This window comes from Pseudorca crassidens, chromosome 14 (genome assembly GCF_039906515.1).
Source record: "Pseudorca crassidens isolate mPseCra1 chromosome 14, mPseCra1.hap1, whole genome shotgun sequence".
Classification (NCBI taxonomy): Eukaryota; Metazoa; Chordata; class Mammalia; order Artiodactyla; family Delphinidae; genus Pseudorca; species Pseudorca crassidens.
The window spans coordinates 78,150,782-78,171,574 of NC_090309.1; the positions used below are offsets into that span (position 1 = coordinate 78,150,782).

The window sequence follows — 20,793 nt, forward strand, 5'->3', positions numbered from 1 at the left end:
GGACACATGTGCACACACTCACACATTCACATGCAAATCATCTCCCACTCTAAGCCCCCTCCTGTGACCCCTGCGCCCCTGTTCTTAAGCTCCTGGACTGTGCTGAAGGAGAAGAAACTGATGTTTCAAGCTTGTTGAAGTCTAGCTCAACAAAATGGTTCAGATTACCCCCTGCGCTACTTTGCAAGGCATTTTAGGCATTTTTTCATGGCGTTGGGAAATCATGTTTCACCAGTAATAAACAGAGTTGAAGCCCAAAAGACTAGAGCTTAATTTCAAACTCAGAACTGAGGAGGTCAGAGTGGGTCCTATCATGGAAAATCATCAACTCCCCTTCCTCAGCAGAGCAAGACATATTCTGGAAGAAGGAGAGAAGGCTAAAAATCAAGCACAGCAGTTTCTAATATTTTTCCTCCTGACTTTTCTTAATTAGTGTTGACTAGCTTAACGAAGCAATTAAGGGGCTTATTTGCTTTTTAAATCACATGTGAAATTTAAGAAACCTTGAAATAGAAGAAATATTTGTCCCCAAGATCTTATCCCACAAGGGATATCAGTTTGAATATTCTCCAACGACTAGAAAGTGAGGATAACTGGCCCTGCTCTCCAAATGAGGCCCCAGCAAAACAGACATCGCAGTAGCCAGCTCTGCAAGAAGAAGTCCCCATAGGTGAAGGGCTGCTTCTTGAGTGTATTTCCAAGACTTACATTGAAAACAATGATAATTATTAACTTGAACAATAATATGAATAATGATATCCTTCATTTATTGATTACTTATGTGCTGGTAGTTGTGTTGTTCACTGTTCATATATTATTTCGATTTAAGTCTGCACGTTTCCCGCCCCCTTCTTTCTAATAGAGTAAGGAAATAGGGACTCAGGGAGGTTAACTGGCATGCCCAGATTCGCACACCTCCTATGAACTGGATTTAAGCTTTTTTTAGTCTGAGACACATGGTCTTTCCCTGGTATTTTACTACCTCTCCTTGTGGCGGTTCTTAACCATGAGAGCTGTGGCCCAAGTACACTAGGGATGATTAAATAATTACATGCGTGTATGTATGTTTACATTTATGCTTATGTAATAGCATAAACAGAATATTATTAAAATTTGATTTTTAAATGTTAATAATCATATAATCAAATTATCTATATTACAACATAATACACATTATACTATGTATAATATACTAATATAATTATTGTATCATTCTTATATTATTTAATGAAATGATAAAATGACATAAATATATACAATTAATATAAACATAATTAATATGTATAAATATATATAAAACACGATACAGGGCATATAAATGATACACTCATATAATATGAACCATAATAATAATGTAATGATCTATAAAACATAATACACAATATGTGTGATATATGTAATGTTTATATAAATTTATATATCATGTAATGATATAGGGCATATACATGATACAGACTCATATAATAATACATAATATATAATGTATTATATATTATAATATATAATATAAAATATAATAATATATAAGTGTGGCAATTATATCTTTTTTTTTGGCTGCGTTGGGTCCTTGTCTCTCTGCGCGGGCTTTCTCTAGTTGCAGCGCGCGGGGGCTGCTCTTCGTTGCGGTGTGAGGGCTTCTCATTGCAGTGGCTTCTCTTGTTGCGGAGCATGGGCCCTAGAGTGCAGGCTCAGTAGTTGTCGCGCACAGGTTTAGTTTCCCTGCGGCATGTGGGATCTTCCCGGACCAGGTCTCGAACCCGTGTCCCCTGTATTGGCAGGCAGATACTTAACTGCTGCGCCACCAGGGAAGTCCGGCAATTATATCTTAAATAAGTATATATAATTGTTTATAAAATTATCATATAACTTGATAGAGGGTTAATAATTATTTTAATAAGTAGACACGTAGGGTAGTATTCTGTATCACTATCTAATGATAAATGAATTAGATTAGTAAATAACAAGATGAATAAATCATTAATCAATTGGCATAGCCGTAGTCTAATGTAGTGCCTCTAGCTATGGCAAGTTAATATTTATTGCCTATCATGTTCCAGAACCGGTGCTAGGCTCTTACATCACCTCTGCTAAACCTCACAGCAAACCAGCAAGGTAGGCACCATTAGTGGAAAATAAGTTGAGGCTTAGATGAGCTAAATGTTTTTTGTTGTTTTACCTTCAGAGACACAGAGCTAGTAAAAGAGCTAGATATAACCCTGATTTTGTCTGATCCCATATCCTATGGCCTTTGCACTCTACCAGGTTAGATGAGTAGGTGGAGAAGAGAAAGTGAAGGAACAAAGGAAGGAAAAGGAAACTGTATCTTGATGCTTGCCTTATAGAGGAGGACAGTATGGCATATACCAAGTTTCACTGATACAATAGGAAGGCCGAAGAAGCTGACCGTGGCACCAATCCAGCCATTCCCTCAGCCACTTGCTTATTCAACACGCTGCTCCCCAGGGTAATGGGGAGGAGGGAAGGACATGGGGTGGCAGCTCCTGGCCCGTGTCTTGATGCTGGCCGGCGCAGGCTAGTTGCCAGGCCCCTCCCGGTGTGACACCCTTGTGACCAGAGTCTGCACACTCGATGGCACGCCCTTGGACTTGGTCTATTTTTCCCACTTCTGGGATTGCAGCCTACATACTTGGCATTGGAAAGATTGGCAGCTTCAAGTCAGATTGGGAGGACGTCCCAGATGGGCACTGAATCAACAGTGCCAACAAGAGGGAAAAAAACATGTGAGCCCAGGGAGATTTCTTAACTATTTACCGAATAGGGGGAATTGTTTATTTCCCCATATCTCCCAAAGAGTCCATTTATGAGCTCCATTTTATGACTTCAAACAGGCAAGTTGGCAGAGATAATGGCAGTGAAGATAAGATGATGACTAATTAATGGTCTTGCAACAGGTTTCAACACCCAGATCTACAACTACTTATATTTTTTTGCTGAACCACTAACATTTATTTTCAAATACAAACATGCTTTTAAGTATTTTTGTTAATACAGCTAATAGTTTTATCTTGTTCCTGGCACTATTTCCTCTTCTTGATAGGGTTATAAATAGGGTATTCCACTTGGCAAGGATCTTGCCCATGGCATTGAAGAGATGGTTCTATACTTACTGTAGCAAAAAAGAGCACATAGTTGGCATACTTTCCTCCGAACTCTCCTAACATTTACACTGCCATCTACATACTTTTCAGCTGACTTCACTCTGAAAATTGCCTGTTCCTCTGATACATACCAGAGACTTGGCTACTTGGACATTTGGAAAGAAAGAAAAAAAGAAGAGCAGAACATGAACGAGCATTCTTCCCATCTCTGCTCCCAGGCATTTAATACTTGCAATAGTACAGTCATTTGTAAGAATGATTTAAAGTGGCTTCTTTACAGTTTTCAGTTTTAAGATCTCAGGATTCTGTGACTGGAGGAACAATTTCAGCATTGACTAACATTGCTATTGATAACTTCACTGTTTTCCTTAGGTTTATATAGTCAGTTGCCTGAATTCAGGTAATACATAGAAAAAGATACAATTCCACATCATGGCTTTTATTTATTTTTTTTGGTGAGGAAACTCAAACAATAAAATCATAACTGAGGATTCAGAACTAAAACCCCTTCAAAGTCCTGCTGCCATTATTTCAAAGAAATGTTATACAATTTGGATGAGACTAAGATGTTAGAAAACAGTATCTCTAGAAATTTGAAGATTTTCACTGTTGTGAGCAAAGAAGACATAGGAGTACAGATCTCTAGAGTTCCATCTCCAAGATACGCCAGTGGCTGTTGAGCTTATCTTCACTTTCCCTTCAGGTCTAAAAAACGGGGAGAGGGGATGATTTTGGCAAGAGCCACGGAGGTTATTGATGAATTGCAAAAAATATCTCCAAAGTAAGACCTTTGGGGAGTTAGAACACACATAGCTTTTGCTTGGAGAAATGGATAAACCCACTCCATCTGCATTAGGTGTGGTTAGCCAAGGTACAATCTGAATAAATGTTAAGGAAAAACTAACTGACGTCCCAATCCTTCTTTCCTAAATCCTGCATATTTTTCTCACATCCTTAGGTAAAAGAAGAGAGGCCAGGTCATCTGGTAAACGTTGGCCTGTAACACAGTTCATGGAAGGCTGCTTGGTGCCCATTCATCCCCAAGACATCCACACGTGAGAATTCACCAGTACAAAGATGTTTAAGACTTATCTGAGAAGGAATCCAGATGATGAGTCCATCTGCAGGTAAAAAAAAATAATTAGCAGCTCAGCTCGTGGGAGTGGGGATAAGGTGTCGCACTGCTGTTACTGCCGGGGCTTTATTCTTTTCTGCAAAGTATTGCAGGAAAACCATTTACTGAGTTCAGTACCAGTGTTTACTGGTGGTTTTGATACCGTGATCTTAAATCTTGGGAGATCAATTCCTTAGAGTCTGGGGGAACCCAGTTTTCTGTTTTGGTTTTAATAATCCTTTCAGCCTTAGAATGAGGAGTGGGCACTAGCTAGTTTACAGAACACCTTATCCATAATTTAAGAATCTGATAAAGCTGAAACAAGAATATTATTTCTCCTGGGTTTAAAAGAATACAGATAATGTGTCTGATAAACCACATTGGAGTTTTTAACTTCCAAGTACTTTAGAGAGAGAGAAAGATTTGGGTGAAACTAACACACACACACACGCGCCAATACATTTTTTTAAGACTTACCTGGTTATATATGTTGTGTTTAAATGACTGAAAATTAACTATCTCCACTCATTAGTTCCGTCCGGTTTAGATAATGGACATTTTAATTTAACTGTAACATACAAATGCACAACTGTGGTTGAATTTGTCAGAATAGTCATATGCACAACATATTTTGTGGAAGACATGGGGCTGGCTACTAGATATTGAGAGGTGAAAGAATGGACATCATTCTGACATTGGAGGAGTTCATAAATTTGGTGAAGAACAAACTTTTCGTACACAAATGAGTGCAAGCACTTGCATTTTGAATCCCGTGGTTCACAGACTCAGCGATTATAACCGGATGTCTCCTTTTATCCCAACTTGCCATTCTTCCAGCCCTTATTTTTCTTATCCCAGCCTCTCCCAAGTCTCTCAGTTCATTTCTCTCCTCAGTCAGCAAGTATCTGTTTCCCCCCGGGTAACCGTAGAATTCTGTGATTGCCTCAGTCTATCAATCATCCAAGGCCCCTAGAATCGCTCTGTCTAAAATGGTGGGCTCTAGTCACATGTGATTTTATATTAAAAATAAAAGTAAATTAAACAAAGTTTTCAGTTTCTTAGTCACACCAACCACTTTTCAAGCGCTCAGTAGCCACATGTGGCCCATGGCTACTGCTTCGGACAGTGCCTATTAGGAAACATTTCCCTGGGACTTCCTTGGAGGTCCAGTGGTTAAGACTTCGCCTTCCGGTTCAGGAGGTGCGGGTTCAATCCCTGGTCGGGGAGCTGAGCTCCCCCATGCCTTACAGCCAAAAAGACAAAACATAAAACAGAAACAGTATTGTAACAAATTCAATAAAGACTTTAAAGAAAAAAAAAGTAAAGAAAACATTTCCCTGATCTCGGACAGAGCTGCTCTAGACCTGGTTAAAACCTTGTTTGCCAGCCTCTTCTCAGGAAGTGATCCTCCAATAAGCTGAATATTGTTTTCTGCAAATGCCCTGAGCTTTGCCGACTTTGTCTTTACTACTTCCAAAGCTTAGGGTGCTCTTTTGGAATCTTGCTGTCTTTCAAGACCTAAAGAAAGGCATTGTTCTCCTAAGAAACCCTTCCTTATCTTTCCAATTAGAGTTCTTCCTTAATTGGAAAGGTTCTTCCACACACCACGCCTTACTCACGGCTCTGCTTCGTGGCGCTTCATACTGTCGTCTCTACAGGACATTTTTAGCTCCCCTACCAGGTTATGCTTTTTCTTTTTCCAACAGCAAAGGAGGTGTGTGTTTCCTTATTTTATATTTCATGCCCTCTGGTTTTTGGTGTTTATGGATTTTATTTTAAGACATTAACAAGGAAAGATACATATGGTGACAAAGTCTGAAGGAAGAAGGGAAGAAATATGGTTATGTTAACTGTATAAAAAACGAAGAATGGGGTTGCTGCCCTATATACTAGGAAAAAGTCTTATAATTAAAATCTGACTCTGCCACTTAACCTTATAGATCTGAGTGAAATAGTTATCCTCATTAAACCTCAGTTTTGGTTTTTTTTTTCATCTAGAGAATAGGAATAGTAATGCTTACTATACAGGTTTTGCGAATATCACTTGAGAGATAATATATGTAAAAGTGTGACCAAAAAAAAGAAGTCTCATACAAATGTGAGGTGTTATGCTTACAGCAAGCTTCCAGAAAAGCAGGGTATGGAACAGGGAGAAACACATGTTGCCCTGGCCCCCCTCACAAACCTGCTTTACGCTGACAAAGCCCAGTCGACTGATAAAGTTCCAGTAGGCTCTTTGTGAGTTATCCACAGGGTTCTCTTTTTATCTCACAGAAATATTTATGTATCTATAAGTATCTATAATTTTTTCTATTCCGCACTCCTTGGGATGCAGTTATGGCTGTTTGTTTAATGTTTACTTTTCAGGCATTCCTTCTCCCTTTGAAGGAATCCACAAAAGAAAGAGCAAAATGCTGACAAGTTTTCAAAGCCGTGATTTACAGGAATGATTTCTGAAAAGCAAGTGGACAACATCCGAGTTCATCATCAAATAATATTTCTAAAGCACCCTCTAGTGCCTGGCCCCAAGCCAGATGATTCAATGCCTGGAGAGGCTGCAATTTTTTTTTTTTTTTTTTTTAAAGGAAAATGGACTCTGATGTTGGCTCCTGAAAAACAAGTCTGCACCATTTACGATTCCTTAGGATTCTCTCTCTAAATAAGTATTAAGAATGGATTGCTTCAGAAGAAAATCAATGCAGTTAGAAACCCTAATACTATTAAATACAATTCAAATCCCAGTTTAAAATAGACATTAAGACTTAAAAGACCAAGTCAAAAATTACACTGGGAATCTGAAGAATTTGAAATCTAAATAAATCACAGAGCAGAAAAATCTGCTCTGTAAGTGAAAAAGTTTTGAGCCTGAGGAAAGGTAAGAATTGCATGAATAGATAGGTGTCATCTAGTAGGAATGCTAGGCCCATCTGCCATCTGATTATGCTGTGACTGTACTAGCCTATCGTCTTCACTCAGCAGATTCTCAAGTGCTGTAGTGGCAGGAGTGCAGTATGTAGAATCAGAAGACTTGTGGTCCAGGGTCAACTCTACCACATACTTGGCTATGTGATTTGGAAGATGTCACTTAAAATTTATGACCCTAGTTTCGTCACATGTAAGATAATTCTGCCAACTTCATGGAATAGTCTAGACTTTACATATTAAATAAGATACCACTGACCAGTTCCTTGAACACAGTACTTGCCAACAAAATGTCAATATTTTTTCTAGTTGTCTGATCGATTTTGTATTCAGCAGTTTTACAATATGTGTTCAGTATGACTCTTGCACATATCCCCTCAAAGGAAGTTTCACTCTTCTCCCTTATCACTCCCACATTTTTGAGAATAGGATCACATTTTACATTATGGTACTGAAGTAGGAGAGTCAATTTTGCATAGGCTAGTTGACCTTAAAGATAAATGCCTAATTATTGATTGGATGATTGATTAATCAGTTCTTTCATTCATTCATTCAATTCCCAACTCCAAATTCAGAATAGTCCCTTTACTACCTGAGGCCTTATTAACAAGATGGACCAGATGTTTCATCACATACAAAAGATCTTTGTAGGCATGGGAATAAAGAATACTGAGTCATTTTAAGAAGTCACTTTGAAAATGACTTTTCAACATAGAAGAACTGGGCTTGTTCAAGCAAATTATATTTCAAAGTTTTATTTGCAAGGTTATTTATTACTATGTGGAATCTCAGTCCTGTGGCTAGGGTCAAGGAAAATGAGGACACAGGTGTCTGCCTATTTGCACAGGCATTAAAGAGTGTTGTAAAATGAGCTTCAGCCTTTTAAGTTACTGTCTTTTCCTTTATAATAATAATCTCTTCAATTTTACACGGTCTATATTATTTTTAGGTAAGAAAACACTGTAGAGTTCATGTTTTATTGTTCCTTGCAGTTATATAAATTATATTTGGCCAAAACAAATGTAATTCCTACTGTGTGAACTGGGAACCCAAAATGTTGATTTTCCTCAAGTTATAAACAATGTGAAGATATGTTATACTGGGTCACAATTTTCCAGAGCAGAGCAAAATATATAACTCAGTTTTAATAACAAAACTGCATATATCATTAAAGTTTCCTACTCCACACAGAATGTATTATATTACTCTGCCCAGCAAGAGACATCCTTTGTGTAGACCACAATTTCTAAAATACCATTTGATTGAATGGAAAACATTTTAGCCATTTGTTAGTTTAAAAAAAATGTAATGGTTAAATACTCATGGAAATTCTGCTTTGTCTTTGCTGGGTAAATATTACATTTCTTTTCACTAAATTGAGTGCCATGGATTTTGTAAACACCAAGGTCTGGGGGACAGCTATTACGAGTTTTTTCCCACTATGAGATGAGTCTTCACGTTTTTAGCATCTTAGAAGCAGATGTCTGCTTTGTAACACCAGTGAACCTTATTTTTACATGTATTATTGTATCAGCTTCAGAAGTTGCATTGTAATTACTTACTTATAAGCTTGCCTCTCCAAATAGACTTGTAACTTAACAAGGCAGGGTCCAGACTGCATTATCTCTGTATTCTTGGCCCCTGATCTAACGCTTTCTACAGAGCTGGAGCACTGAAAATGTTAAATGAAGAAGAAATTCTGAAAAAACTACGACCAAATCATCAGTTTACCCATTCACCTGTTCTCAGAATCATTTCAAAATTTAGGAGATTTATAAATGTAACTACTTTCACAACACTGAAGAAAATGAGGAAAGATTATTTCCTTTATTAAAAAGAAGTCATGGGCTTCCCTGGTGGCGCAGTGGTTGAGAGTCCGCCTGCCGATGCAGGGGACACGGGTTCGTGCCCCGGTCCGGGAGGATCCCACATGCCGCGGAGCGGCTGGGCCCGTGAGCCATGGCCGCTGAGCCTGCACGTCCGGAGCCTGTGCTCCGCAACGGGAGAGGCCACAACAGTGAGAGGCCTGCGTACAACAACAACAACAACAACAACAAAAGAAGTCATATGTGGGATTAACTAGTCTAGTCTCCTTATTTCACAAGTGGGGATTTGGGGACCTAGGAAAAGAAAGCTTTTTTGCTCTTGCTAATGTCACAAAACTGGAGGCAAAACTGATCCTAATTGTGTTCATAGTGTTTTGTTTGTTTGATACAAAAGTAATACATGTTAATGATAAACACTTCGACATGTTCAAAAATACATAAAGAGCCAACAAGTGTATGAAAAGATACTTAACATCAAAAGTTGTTAGAGAAATGCAAATCAAGACCACAATGAGATACCATCTCACATCTGTTAGGATGAGAGAAAAGAACAAGTGCTGGCAAAGATGTGGAGAAATTTGAACCCTTGTTCATTGTTGGTGGGGCTGTGAAATGGTACAACTGGTATGGAAAGCAGTATCGTGATTCCTTAAAAAAATTCAAAATAGAACTACCATGTGATCCATCAATCCCACTTCTGGGTGTATATATCCAAAAGAATTGAAAGCAGAGTCTTGAAGAGACACTTGAACACCCATGTTCATGAAAACATTATTCACAGTGGCCAATAAGTGGAAGCAACCCAAATGTCCCTTGATGGACGGACAAATAAAACATGGTCTATATGTACAATGCAATAATATTCAACCTTATAAACGAAGGAAATCCTGTCACATACTCAACATGGATGGACCTTGAGGACATTATGTAAGTGAAATAAGTCAGTCACAAAAAGACAAATACTGTATGATTCCACTTAAATGAGGTATCTAAAATAGTCAAAGAGAAAGTAGAATGCTGGTTATCAGAGGCTGGGCGGAGAGAGAAGTGAGGAGTTGTTAAATGGATATAGCGTTTCAGTTTTGAAAAATGAATTAGTTCTGGTGATCTGTTACACAACAATGTAAATATACTTAACATTTTTGACCTGTTCATGTAAAAATGCTTAAGCTGATGAATTTCATGTTACATGGGTTTTTTGGTCACAGTTAAAAATTTAAAAATACATAAACAGAATTTTTATTTATTTATTATTTTGGCCATGCCGCACGGCATGCAGGGATCTTAGTTCCCCAACCAGGCAATGAACTCGTGCCCCCTGAAGTGGAAGTGTGGAGTCCTAATCACTGAACTGCCAGAAAATTCCAGAAACAGATATTTTAAATATATGTAACAGTAGAAGAGGTGTTAAGGTTAACACATTTAGTTGTTTTTTTCTATAATATTTATACGCTTAAAACAGTACTGTCTAAATGATATGACACCTTATTGTTACAACAAAATATGACAAACGTATTTCTAAAACTCTCTCAATACCATTTGAAAGGCTGCATGAGATCCATTTATATAAATAAACCACAGTTTATTTAACAATATCCCTCATTCATATTCTTTTCATGTCTGTAAATAATGCTTTCTTTTCTATTTTTGTACATTCCTTGTCATCTACATTTCTGATTCTTCCCTTAGAGTCTCAGAAGTAAAATTAGTAGAGGGGACATTTAAAAATATTTTTAAATTGTTTAAAAATTATATAAAATAATAAACATATGAAAATTATACATTGTTAAAAATTTAGTATTGCTCCAATATCTATTCGTAGAAGCAGGACACGAGTGCCTCTAACTTATCACACCCTTGTCTACACTGAGTCCCCTCATCTTTCTCCTCTTATTCACTATTATTATTGTTATTATTATTACAATTATTTTGATTTGCAAGAAAGGAAATAGGATTATTTGTTAATTTACATTTCTTTGCTTGTTCATAAAACTGGTACAGTTAAAAATACTTTTCAGTCGTTTGTATTTTTTCTTCTGTGAATTATATTTTTACATTTTAAGATAAGCTGAATGAGTTCTTTATAAAGAAATTTAATTATTTATCTGTCATATTTGATTGCAAATATTTTTCCTAGTTGTACGTTTATTGTAAATTCTGTGTCCTAAGTACACAATTATTAATCTTCAGGGAAAACTATTTAACTCATTTTCATTTAAATTTTTATAGTTTGATTATCTACTCTTTTTGTCAATGATTATGATGTAGTCAGTGATTTCAGAATTTAAGTAGATATTTTATAAAATTTTCAGTATTTCTTGAAAAATCCTGCTAGCGTTTTGCATAGGACTGTATAAAGTCTATACACAAGTTTGGAATAATTGTTGTAACAACATCAGTAGCGGTCATAATGACAAACAAAACTCTACTTACAGCTCTTCGAGTGCCTGCTATCTGCCAGGTCTTGCATTTACTGTTCACATTAATTTAATCCATATAACAACCTTATGAAGCACGTGCTATCTTTATGGCCATTTTACAAAGAATCCAGTTGAGGCAAAGAAAAGTTACATAATTGCCCATGGTCACTCAGCAGTAAGTTGATGGAACCATGTTTTGACCTCAGGCCACACAGCTTCAGAACCCTTGCTTCTAAAGATTATTAAGCTGCCTCAAAAACCTTCATAGGATGAGTTTGTCCCTTCTAAGGAGTTACTAAAATTGCCTTTATGTGTCTAAGATATTTTTAATCTTTGTTATAAGTTAATATCCCATACTTTTTAATTATGTTTTTTCAATTTGGCTGCACTAACAATAGTTTAGAAAAACTGAATTATAGCATTACAGTGGAGATGGTCTCTGCTAAAGCCTGGCACACTGGAGCAAGAGCAATGAGACCAGGGTCTGCAGCAGAGCAGGACAAGGAAGGTGAGATGCTGAGGGATAATGCAATAATACTCCCCTTGAGTCAGTAAGCTATGGCTGTATAATAAACGATTCAAAAATGCAATGGCTTGAAACAATAGCGTTGGTTCTTAAGGACCCGCAGGTCATCTAGGGGGTTGCTGACCCAAGCTGGGCTGGGCCCCGTTCAAGCTGCAGGGTCTGACTGTGATGGGCATCTCCCTCAGGTCTGCTCCATGATGCTGTTCTGCACCTCAGGTAAGAGTGTACCAATGAGCCTGAAGAAACTCTTCTTGATGTGGCAGCAAAGGCCAGAAAGAAAGCCCACTGACAGGCGCATTTCAAGCTCGTGCTTCCTTTCTTGGAGGGCACACAATGGAGCTCAGAGTCAAGGGGCAGGGAAGTAGACTTTGCCCATCAGAACACCATGGCGAAAGTGTGTACACAGAGAGAAGTGATGACTTGAGGCCAATGATTTCATCTACCGTATCAGTTGGCTTGGGCTACGAAAGGAACAGATAAGAGGCGGGGAGTGGTCAAGTTGTGCATAGATTGTGCACATAAAGCTCACAGGATTTGTAAGTATATCAGACATGAGGTCAGAGAGACAAGGAGACCTTGAGGATGACATTCCTTACCCACGTGCCCAGAAATGTCTTTTTCTAGAATTTTACTTTAGATTGATATTTAGCTCACTTGCTCTATTTCTAGTATTTTGGTACTTCTCCTCTTGACTTCCACAATCTCCTTAAAGACATCTCAGTTTCATATTGTTTTATTACTAGGAGACATAACTGATCTGAATCAGGTGAGGTGATGTGTGTATATATTCAGCAGCGCCGGCATTCTCCTGCTGCTGTCCCCTCCACAATAAGGCTGCAGTTTCTCCCCAGCAGTGTCCAAACTACCCCTTCAGTCCACCAATGACTCCTCTCAAAATGCAAAGAAGACTAAGTATAGAAGTGCTTTGTTTCTCCCTGATTAGTCATCAGCATTAAACATCGGGTCTAATGGTGCATCTGTCCATTCCTTCTTCCATTTTTTTTTCTCCAAACATTTCTAAGGTCGAACTGTATTCTGAGTACAGTCTTTAAGACAGTAGGGAATGTTCAGAGGATTTTCATCATACTTGGTTAACATTTTTAAAAGTTTTGGCACTTAAAGTCATAGGCTTTAGTTATTTGGAATATTTATCTATAATAAATAGTCCATTCCCCAGCGTTGGTAAATAAATGAGGCATCGCTCCATTGCGCTTTTGTTGATTTATGCATCGACACGGGGAGTGTGCTCCATTTAGCAATGCAAAGAGGGTACACATTCAGTTTGTTCTGTTGCTATGTGTACTGTTTAGTCCCAGGATACCTTGAACTGGAAAGAAGCCCTGTTGAGTGACAGGGTTACATAATTCTACCTTCTTGGTAAACTGTCTTGGGCCTCAGCGCCCCCAGCTCAGATATCTGTCTATCAGGAGACATGTGGGTCTTGAATTGTTCATTCTGGTTTGACCCTAAGCCAAAAACTTTTGCAGAAGCCTGAGTCCTGGGCCTCCTTCCCAAGCAACCACCAGTGTCATAGAAGTAACCAGTTCCTGCCTGTTACTGCAGCTTCTGTTGACAGGAAATGCCTTTTCAAAAGAAAGGCAATGAAAAACGGTTCCCTTGCAGGTGGAGTTTTCTGGCTCATGTAAGGATTAGAAATGAAATTAGCCATTGGAAATTTCATTCAGATCAGTCCAAACATTGCAAAGTACAACAAACGCAGACCTTTCCTCATTGGGTAATCAAGTTCAATTTCTCTCCATGTCTTTTCTCCCAAGCAGACAGCTGTGAAACCCTTATTAACTGTTTTTCATGGACCCAGTTGCTGCTAAAGTCTACAGAGATAGAACATTCCAGAATGAGCTCTGAGCCCTGACCTTGAAGGGCTTGGTGATCTAGTCTGGAATACCAGAGTCACCCACAGAAACTGCTCCGTGAATTAGGCAGCCCACGATCCAGCAGCCAGCCATGTGGGTCAGACAATAAGGAGTTCAGAGCCAACAACAACGGCTAAGTGCATTGTGGAACCAACTTCAGGAGAAATGGGAACGTGACAAAATAGTATAAATAAGATGGCTGATTTGGACATTTCAACCTCTACTGTTTCCTTTCTTCCAACTCCACTTTCCCTGTAACAGATCAAAACCTCTTTGTAGTAGTAATCACTTGAAAATAAATTTAAACCACTTTAACACAATATTCTTATTTTGGATGGACCTACCGTCCATCCATCACCCTGGCCACTCCTGCAAAAGGACGCATAATCCATCACAGAGCTTTCTGCACATTGCTCCCCTGTTCAAACACATAAATGGCTTCCTACGGCCAACGTCAGTCAGCCTTTCTTGGAGTCCCATAGTCTCCCCAGCAGGGTCCTGCCTCACCCACCCATATGTGAGTTACAGCACAAGGGCTTATCCTTGAGAGCATGGTCAATAACGTCTCCCATTTTCCACCGTCCTGAATCTGACATCTGTGACCTCACACGGGACCACGGTATTTTACAGAGTCAACAATATATCTGATTTGACTGTTTCCCATGTGTAAGTCTTATCTTTCCAGTTGGATAACATTTTCTTCCAGTACAAGCTGATGCAATATAATTGGAAAAGTTTTTGAGTTTTTCCTCAACCTATAGCACATAATAAATATTTAATAAACCACTCATTGATTGGTTTTAATTTCTGTGGAACTAGAGGAAGGGCCAGGACTAGGAGGGAGCAAGTGAGGTGCCGGGGGAAAATCTTTAAGGAGGCGTTTGCTCTCAGGTGTGAGTCTTGCACTTGTAGCACCCCAAGAGTGCATGCCTCCTTAAACTTTGTGCCCTAGATGCTTTTCTTGCCTCACCCTAGAAGCTGCCCTGATTGTATGGTATTATGAAGTATTTTTGCAGGATCTGTCTTTATATAGTAAAAGTAGATACTGACTTTCTTTTTCCTCATAGCTCTTCATAAACAGGACCCACATGTTTGTATGCATACAAAGGGGTTAATTCCACCAGAATGCCTTCCCTACAATAGCTACAAAAACATTACGGGTTAAACCTCAGAGAGGTAGGGTTTTGGTGAAAAGAGCTTGAGTGAATCAGACCTACCTGATTCAAGGACTAAATTCACTCTTCACCACCTAAGTAATTTTAACCTCTAAATATTATTTGGCAAAATTGTAAGATAATAAGAATGAGAAGAAAGAGGAGAAGAAAAAGTAAGAAAAGAAGGAGAAGCAGAAGGGAAGAAAAAAGGAGAATAATCATAAATATTTCATGAGAACTGATTAGAAATAAATATGTGAAAACACAAAGCCCTAAATAAATACAACTTAGTCATTATTTTTACTTTTTTTTGTTAATAATGATCTTGGTTTGCTTTTATGAGTGTGTTTATAATTCACGGCAATTGTTAAAGTATAGAATTCCATACACGTATATCTCTGTATGTACACATACAATCATAATATATGTTAAAGTTCCTGCACATGCATTGCCTACCTCATAATGCTAGTGAGGGATTAATTCCTCCTGACTTGTTCCAGCCAATAAGGAAAGCGGAATATTGAAAGTATATTTGGATTCAAGGCAATAGAGACAATTTATTCACTTTCAAATTGGGAAATATGGAAGTTAGCAGTATCTTTGTACCGTTAACAAAAAACTGAGGACTCAGGAGGAACGGCGGATATGGGGACAAAATGACCCATTCAAGTTTGAATTCCCAGTGGAACCCATGGGAGACTGTGGATTCCTCTGGAAAACGGAAAGCACTTCAAAACTAAGGGGACCATTTCCTAAGAATTTATACCCAAGTAGTGAAATATATACCACATATGCCATGATACAAAGCACTTAGGTACTTTCTGAAACTGTTCCATTTAAATATTATAAGCATGTGTGTGGTGATGAACTGGGTAAATTCAGTAAAATGGTCTCCCAGTTGAGGCCATTTCTATCATTAGGCATGATGTTTCCATGACCTACTCTGGCAAGAGAAGACTGGCATTGAATCAATGAATACATATATGGCTCGCTCTGAAGCACAGGTGATCTCACCTAAATTAATTAGGCAATTGTGACTGTCTAGACCTCATTCAAAAAATAATTCATGATACTAAAATGAATAAAAACGTAAAATATTTATTTCTGGGCAGTATATTCAGGTACATATGCTACCAAAGCAGGTGGCTTCTCAGGGCCTTATGAACGATCAGCAGTAATGCTAGTATTTGAATAAAAAAGTTTTTTACCACTTCACTTTGAGTAATGAACAAATTCATTTTTCCCAAACTAACTTAAAAAGAATGGGTTAGTTTTGGGTATTTGTTACTTTGGTAATTCTTTTGCTTGAGTCCCCTGAAGATTTTTACAGATGCCAAATTCCGAAAGAAACTAGGAGAGAGTTTTAAACCTTATTCTAAGGGAAGTGGTCTCTAAATATGATTTTAAGGAGAAAAAAAAATGAACCAATGAAACGGTCTAATATTAATAGTCCATTAATAATTTAATATTTAGGACAAGTAAGCAAAGCCAGATGTTAACCGAAATGTCTCCTGGTTGGGTCAGAGTCTGAACATTCCCCTCCAGTGTAAACACTCCAGTCCTGTGCCCAGGAGTCAGAGCGTGGGCCAACGACCAAGTCACACAGCTTTCACTGCCCAATCAGAGTGCACTTAATACAACTAAAGCGACATGAAAATAAAGACACGTTAAAAAACAAACTCTTATAGACACATAGACACACACACACACACACACACACACAGAAAAAAAAAAAAAAAGCCTGGTATTAACAACCTCAAATTCTCTCGTATTAATAGCCCAATTTTGTTGGTAGCCCACCAAACTGATGGCTTAAACCCTTCCAGGACTTATTTAAGTGTCTGGGGAGTCAGATTTACTTCTCAATGGCCCATTCATCCTTTGAACATTTACTCTGTAGCCCTGTGCAGTTATAACCTAAGCTGGATTTCATACATGAAAACTGACCTCCAGCACCCACGGCTTTTGCCAAGTCCCAGTGAAGGCTCTTGGAATAATTTAGAGTCTGCCATAGTGACAAGTTTAAGATTCAATTATTGAGTGTAGTAAATTTATTTTTACTATGTTTGTAAAATGGCTTTCGCCCAACTCGTTTCACTCCCCTTCACAGCCAAAAGGCCTAAGATAGCAGCGGCCCATCCTCACAGAACAGGGCCGCTCGCTCCCCATTGTTTAATGCCACGTCAAACAGAAAGATTTCTATGGGACTCAGATGGAGATGTTTCTCTTTTGCCTTAGTTTGGGCAAAAAAATTGATTTCCTTCAGATAGCTGTAATGGGTGGTGAGGACGGCAGAGAGTAATCAGGCCCAGCTCGAGGCAAATGCCAGAAGTTTCCCAGAAGGATAAATCTTGTTTCCTGCCTTACTTCACAGAATTAAGCCTTAAACAAGTCATGTTCTGTGGCTTGGATGCTGTGTTTATATCAGCTTTGGTTCCCTGGCTCATGGCTGGGAACATTGTATTGGTCTGTAACCCAGGACGGTTTTCCTGAAGCAAGAAATCACTATCCTGGTATCTTTATCTCCCATTCCATTTTATTTGTTCTATTAATACTAGCAAACGAGCTCTGAATGGTAAGTGGATCGTGGGAGACAGTTACATTGACCAGGTGCAGCCCGCAAAGCCAATGATTTAGCACTCTGCTTTGGTAACTGTCTTTCCCAGGAGTTGTATGAAAGATGCCTCTTCATAACGGATTTTGTTTTGGAAAATAATAACAGCACCTCATCTGTGCATGGCCCATTCTCAGTAGATTCAGGAGAAAATCTTTTCTGTGGAGTTCAGGGTAGGCTGAGAACTTGTGGTCTCTCGGTGTCTTAAATGAAACCAAATCCTCTGGGGATTGCATTCGTTTATGGTTAGTAACAGGCGACTTCCTGTTTCGAAGCAAAATGGGCTTGAAGAGGCTTATAAAAAAGACTCAAAAGGTTTCTTGGACATCAAATGACTCTAGTAAAACATTCTGATGAGTTAAGTGTAAATGCATCAGCAGCATACGGATTAAATTCCCTTCTAAATAAACATTAACAGAGAACATGTTTGGCAAAATGCATTTTGAGTTTTGCAAAACTGAAAACATTTGAAAAAGGAGTGTGAGATATTTGATGAACTCAGAAAGCAGCCAGATTGCCCATGCCGTACTTGAATATTTTCTTTGGTTGTTCTGCAGATGTCCAATAAATTAGGACATAGATATTAAAACCAACGACTGCTGCAGAAGTGATCAGCTGCCCTCCAGTTAGGAGGGTGTTTCTGTGGATACCCAGTTCACATATGTGTGCATGAAGAGAGCCCCAGGGGCCCTGTAGCCCCTTCCTCACTCACAGGCATCATCTCTTTTCTGGATTCAGCCCTGCAAGACTTTCCATTATTCACAGCTCCTGTGTCTGTTTTTCTTTGAGATATTTTGACTCCCAAAGGGGATTCCCGCTTTGCTACAGACCAGCAGTGAAGCCTTTGGTGCCACCAGGAAGATGCCAGCTTTGGCACTGCTTGGGCCAAGACCTTTTATCCACTGCCCTTGTCAACACTCTCATTGTCTCTCACCATCTCTTTTTTCAGACAAACAAAATTTATTAATCCTTTAGCATGGCAGAAGTGACAATGGAAAAGAAAGACTAAAATCTGAGATAAGTTTGAACAGAGCCTCAACTGGACTTGGTAACTAGATATAGAAAGAGAAGGGTCCAATGTCAACTCCTAGAGTTGAATTTGAGGGATCCATTCTATGGTGAAGCCACTGAATGAGAAAACTGCCTTTAGAATTCTTACAGAGCAGGGGGAATACATGCTTGGCATACTTTTTATAAAGTAGTTGGTCCAGAGCAACAAATAAGCAGGTCATGGGAGAAATCTCACACATGTGAATGCCACGACCTTGCACTCTGTAATCACACTGACTGATAATGATCATTTTGCTTTTGAACTATCCATGTAGAAAGCAGATTCTAAGAAAATTAACAGGCAAATAAATAGCAGGTATTGTGTTTAAATACTTGAAAGACTCAAGGTTTAGCCCAGTGCATTTTAGCAAACGATGATGTAATTTACAGATAACTGACATCCCACTGCCATATCAAAAATTATACAGAAAGTTAATATGCTATTAAAAAATATTTAAAGCCTGTACAGGGAGTATCTGCATCTCATTTGGGGTTTATTCAATAGTCTTCCCTCCTGCCATCTTCATGCATTCATTACATGGTTTCCCACAAGGCCATGATGAGGCTGAGGCTGTTGGCCTCGGCTCTCTCTCCTTTCAATATACTCTGCATATGGTTGCCAGAGTTTTCTTTCAAAAGGACTAGTCTTGTCATTCACCTGTTCAATAATCTTTGATGCCTACCAGGTATCTCCAGAATAAAGTCCAAATTCCTTAACTTGGTGTTCAAGCTCTTCTGGTCTGGCCTTAATTCACCTTTCAGTTCATGTCCCCCCACCTCATAATCAAGTCAAATTCCCTGTTCCCAGATTCCACATGTTCATATGCTCTCCTCGTACTTGGTACTTCTCAGCACTTTGCACAACTGTAAATATTTACTAAATTATTAGTTGAAACGAGAGTTTTCCCATTTGGCTGTCAGTACATGAGGGTGTGGGTTGTGTCTGTTCCGCTGTATCGTATATCCATCCCTGAGCCTAACATAGTAAGTACCTGGTGCTGGTGAGATCTGTGAACTGATGGAGTCACCTGTCTGTGTCTCGTGGCACTGGCTGTATATTTCTATCATAGCATTTGCTGAGTTCCATTGTTTGTCTACCTGATCTTCCTATTGCTAGTCTCTGAGACTAGAGGGCAGAGGATATGACCTGATTTATTTGAGTCCTTGGCCCCTGGGGTAGTGCTTAGCATACCCTGGGTACTCAATAAATATTTGCTAAATTTAAGTGAAGAGCATGTGTTCCAGTAAGAGGTTCTAGAAAATCATGTCAATTCTTATGGTAAACCTATAGACATGATAGCATTTTGAGATGTGGCTCCCAGTCTTGCATATGTGGCCATGCTCTAGGGTAGGCGCTCTACAGCCCACAAGCCAAATGTGTGCCATGACCTGTTTTTGTAAATAGCTTTACTGGACTATTCATTCTCACATTTGCTTTCTGCTTGCACTCTACAATGGCAAAGAGTTGAGTAACTGCAGAGACTGATAGTTCTTAAGACCTAAAATATTTACTGTTTGGCTCTTTACAGGTAAATAATAATAATAGTATCTACTACATAAAATGGTTATGAGGATTAAATGAGGTAACATCTGTAACATGCTTATCACAGTCTTTGACACACTGTCTAGTAATTGTTAGGTATTATTATCATTATCATAATATTAGAATTATTTTCTAACAGTCAAAAATATTAAATAGCAAGCCAGCATGAATTTGATACACACCACGTTAGAGGCAGGCACAGGGATGGGAGGAGCATAATCTAAGAACCTGACATTGAGGGAGAAGCAAACGACAAAGCAGACAAAGAACTTATAGAAATTCTGTTGGATATACACTATGATTGTTTTATTACCATGCCCATTTTACAGGTGAGAAATGTAAGGCATCAAATGCTTGTTCATTTGTCTTCCCAGACCAGGGCTCGAACCTGTGTCCCCTGCGTTAGCAGGTAGATTCTTAACCACTGTGCCAACAGGCAAGTCCCTTGACCATTTTTTAAAATTAAAGTATAGCTAGTTTCTTCTAGAGGCTAGGGAATGCAGCTGGACCTGGATCCAAAGCAGGCTCTCCATATCGACAAGGCCCAGGGACAATGCCCGGCTGGAAGACTGAGCAGGGCACAGAAGGCCGGCCACCCTGTGCCTTTGGATGGGAGAATTTAACACACTTA

At 38.8% G+C, this 20,793-nt stretch overlaps 1 long non-coding RNA gene across 7 annotated transcripts in view; it reads left to right on the forward strand.

The window, feature by feature from the left end:
- LOC137205439 (uncharacterized) overlaps positions 1-20,793 on the forward strand; it is a 393,223-nt gene that overhangs the window by 329,048 nt on the left and 43,382 nt on the right. For 5 of the 7 annotated variants that reach the window (XR_010934141.1, XR_010934139.1, XR_010934140.1 and 2 more), the window contains exon 5: positions 4,078-4,246. This is a non-coding gene — a long non-coding RNA (uncharacterized lncRNA). Of the gene's footprint in view, positions 1-4,077; positions 4,247-6,600; positions 10,761-20,793 lie in introns of those variants that run through there. The other 2 variants (XR_010934136.1, XR_010934137.1) reach the window with 1 other exon arrangement.